General features: G+C 33.3%; 1 long non-coding RNA gene across 2 annotated transcripts; it reads left to right on the forward strand.

Annotated features, from left to right (window-relative positions):
- Positions 1–355: 355 nt before the first annotated feature.
- On the forward strand, positions 356–2,925 carry LOC136231841 (uncharacterized). 2 transcript variants are annotated; one of them, XR_010690122.1, is made up of 5 exons: positions 356–591; positions 1,201–1,321; positions 2,296–2,360; positions 2,448–2,507; positions 2,602–2,925. It is a non-coding gene; the product is annotated as an uncharacterized lncRNA (long non-coding RNA). The 2 variants fall into 2 exon arrangements; XR_010690123.1 differs by having other exon boundaries at positions 2,613–2,925.
- Positions 2,926–4,072: the final 1,147 nt, after the last annotated feature.

Here is a 4,072-nt window from a genome sequence, read left to right on the forward strand (position 1 = left end):
CCATTTCGAACCTGAACTCCATCTTCAACCCTTGTTCTTTCGTTTTCTTTACTGTAATATCTTATTCTCCGACCTAATCCATCTTTTAGACCTCTGAATTTCTCATTTCTTCAGAAGCTCAATCTTCACTTTATCATGTAAGTTTTCAATTTATATTTTTTGTGTTGTTTGAGATTCCTCTGCCATAATATATTAATTTGTGGGTCGGGTGTGAGATTGGTGCTTTTCATTATCTTTGTGTGAGATTTCCTTCTGTCTGATTAGAATGGTTCGCTTATTTTAATGAAATTTTGTCTTTACATTTCTGCTCTTCTTATTATGTTGATTTATATTGCTTTGTGTATGGATGTTGATGGGAAGTCTTGTGCATTGGTCTGAGTATAACATTTTGGGGAAACATAACAAAAACTTCAAAAAATGGAAGTTTTTTCACAGAGCTAGGATGGGGATTTACAAGGAAGGAGACTGTCAAAAACAGAAGGAAAAAGAAAGAGAAAGAGAAAGGGAAAGAGAGAAAGAGAAATAGCAGATTGATGGCATGAGAATGGGAATGAGAGACGTAGTATGTTCTTGGACTTCTCCAATTACGAGGTGCGCTATATCCTTTACCTTTGTGGACGTGGCATTTTCAATCCGTGCTTACAATTCTTCTGCATGTTGACAATGGAGTTCTGATTTTCACCAATTGTATTCTTATCTATTTGTTTGTTTGTTGGGATTAAATTCCTTTTGAATGTTAATGTTATCAATTTCAATTGATTAGGTGGTGTTGGGCTTAATCATCTATCTTTGATATTCTTTTCTATGAGCTTGGTTGCATTTTCATAGAAAATATGGTAGACTATTATTTTAAAAAATAAAAAATAAATTCTATTTAAGAGATTATATTGGAGTTACTAATGATATGGCGTTAGCACAGAAATAATATGAAGGAAAATAGGAATTGCATTATATATATGTTGCATTCATTTACCAGTTCCTTGTATTGAACTATAGTTGTAAGAAGGGAAATGAGTGGAAGGGGATTGAATTGAATCATGTTTTACTTGCTGAAAAAATTTCAAAATTATATTCATATTCATACTTTAGGCTCACGCAATTTTTTCCAATTCAACGCCATAAGAACTCTGAAGTTTGTTTTGTAAGCTGGGTCACCCACGCTTAGTTTGGCTCTTAATTATCTTGTCAACTATTTGCTAGCTTGGAATGTAAGCCCAGTACTCAGGTGCTGTGACGGAGGAGGGCCAGAAGTTGGACTCTGCTCATTTCGACTATCTTGCATCAATAGTGGGAGCACTTTGTCATCTTCAGAAGAAGCCTGGTAAGCCATACTTTGTTCTAGCATAAATTATGAGTTCTTTTTAGTTATATAGCAGTATGAATATAAATGTTAACCAATATTATTATTTTGTTTCATTATGGCTAAATGTTCAAATGGAAGCATTTTTTTGTTTGATTGCCTAAATATTGCAGGAAATAAAATTGTGCTAGAAATCATGCTCCGTCAATCTATAACTTGCTGCAAATTTTGTTTGTGTTATTTCTAGTTCCTTGTATTTTCTACATATAGGTCAAAAGGAATCCCAATCTGTTGAGTAGATGCTCTGTTTTTCCACTCTATGGTCGTTTGTCTTTTTTCTTATCAATAGATGCTCTATTTCTTCCCAATCAATTGAACTAAAGACTTAGCAAAGCCCTTATATCAATTTGTGCTAATATTAGCAAATGCTTTGTCAAAATTAGGAAATTGCGGTGGGGTGAATTTTGTAATCACTTAGCGTGCAGTGTGTGCTGTTTTCTGCCTGTCAAAACTACTAGCTCAAGAATTTGTGTTAATACCATGAGATGTTGATGTTAAATAATTTTATGCATCCTAACCAGCGTGCTACAATTCAACAAATAACCAACCCACTTACCAAGGTTTAGAGGAATTCTGATATCTTCCCTCCTAAATGACATTTTGTGCTCTTTGTCACTTTGATGCCGTACCTTATTCCGGCAGGCAGTTTTCAAACATCATAAAATCTAACAGTTGCAGTCGATTCATAATAGTTGTGGTTTCATGAACCTTATCACCATTAATTATAGCTCGAAAGTGGTTTACATGAGACTGGTGAGACATAGTTGTCACAAAGTCTCCTTAGGAAACTGGTTTACACGTCACATTCTCTCTAGCTTAGCCTACTTGCATAGCATGAAGACAATACATAGATACAGGAGTCGAAATAATTTGATTGTCTACGTTGTTTGTGGTGAGGAATTCTAATTTTCTTTGTTTATGTATGGACATAAAAGGGGCTAATTTGCTTGCTGATGCATCTGGAGTTGTTAAGCTTGCTGATTTTGGGATGTCAAAACTTGTGAGTAATGCTTTTCCATTCTTCATGGTGAACCTATTGATCACAATGCACATTATCATGTAGAATGCTGATCTATATCTTTCTCAGATTACTGGATAAGCAGCAGAACTCTCTTTGAAAGGAACTCCATATTGGATGGCTCTAGAGGTACCTTGTTGTATAATATATTAATATGTTATGGGCCTTATGGTCGGTCGCGTTTTGATTCTTATACTGCTGTCTTCTCTGCATCTTATGCAAGTTGTAATGCAGAAAGATACCCACTGTGATCTTGCACTTGCTGTTGAACTTTTGTTTCTGAGAAATTCAAGTTTTGCTGGTCCATCCAATTTAGGTGCTACTATTGAAATTCAAGGGATAAAAAACACACATGGGAGCGTATAGGAGAGCCTTGATGACTTTAATGCGGACAAAACCAATTTATTAGTGCATCTACAACAAGTGAAAGACAAGACTGATTGACAGTTAAATGCGGACATAACCAATTTATTGCTCATATAGCTCTTAGATATATATTTTGGCATAATTTTATAGGTTAACCTTTGATATAAATTTTTGACCTAATATATTAGGTTAATCTTGATTATGATATTTTGTGAGTTGGATTATATATTATGACATATTTAAACTTCAAATATTAATTATTTTTAAATATATTTATAATTTTCATGAATGTTGTTTATTGTGAATGTTGAAATATGTTTACAATTGTATTTAATAATCTTAATTGTAATTACAATTATTATTATATATATAATTTATAATTACAATCAAATAATGAAATTTGCCATCATAGTACATTACAAACAGATTTTCTGTCATAAATTCGTCGGTATCCTGATTAGCTTCTGTGTCGACCAATCCCATTAGCGACTACTTTTGGTCGCAAAATGTGTTCGGTAAAGATTGTGACTGCTAAGCGACTAATTCAAGCAGTCGATACAGTCTGCGACTGTAGTCAGAAATAGTCGGCGTTTCACTAGCGACTAAGGACTTACCTACTGAATGTGTTAAACTGCTAAATTCAGTCGGTAAACCACTTTAGCTACCACATCAGCTACCAAAATTGCGGTAGCTAACTAGTTGTTTTCTTGTGATGCATTATTAATTTTGTTTGATAAAAAAACAGTAAATCTCTTATTTAGGATAGTAACTAATAAACCACTTACTAAAAGTTCTCAATCCGTATAAAATCACAAACAAAATATATAAAAGAATCTAGAAAGAAAGATAATATATTTTATAAATGCTCTTACAATAAAAAAAATTGAAAGAATTTTGAAAACTCAATACAATTGATTTGATGAATTAGGAAGAAACAGTTCAACCCCATCCAAGAAGTGTTGTTAGAAGATAAATAAAAGCCAAAGATATAGGATAAAGAGCATATGCTATAATACTTGTCCACACTGGGAATTTTGCGGAGAATGTAGCCGATACGCCAATTAAACTGCATATTATTAGAACTGTCAAAACTTCTGATGACACATCCCAAGCTATATCTTGTATACAAACTAGTGACAGGAAGGTTATCAGTCCCATCACATTGTTCATGAATACTCCTCCGTAAAGCTGCAATCAATATATAGTCATATATTTAGTGACGTAGTTAAAAATAAATACTCACGAGAAATATATTTAAAATTACATATTTTTTGGTGACTAAGCATTAGCGAAGGCTACTACCTTGTTAGTGATATCAAATTTGGTAT

Source organism: Euphorbia lathyris, chromosome 6, assembly GCF_963576675.1.
Source record: "Euphorbia lathyris chromosome 6, ddEupLath1.1, whole genome shotgun sequence".
Lineage (NCBI taxonomy): Eukaryota > Viridiplantae > Streptophyta > Magnoliopsida > Malpighiales > Euphorbiaceae > Euphorbia > Euphorbia lathyris.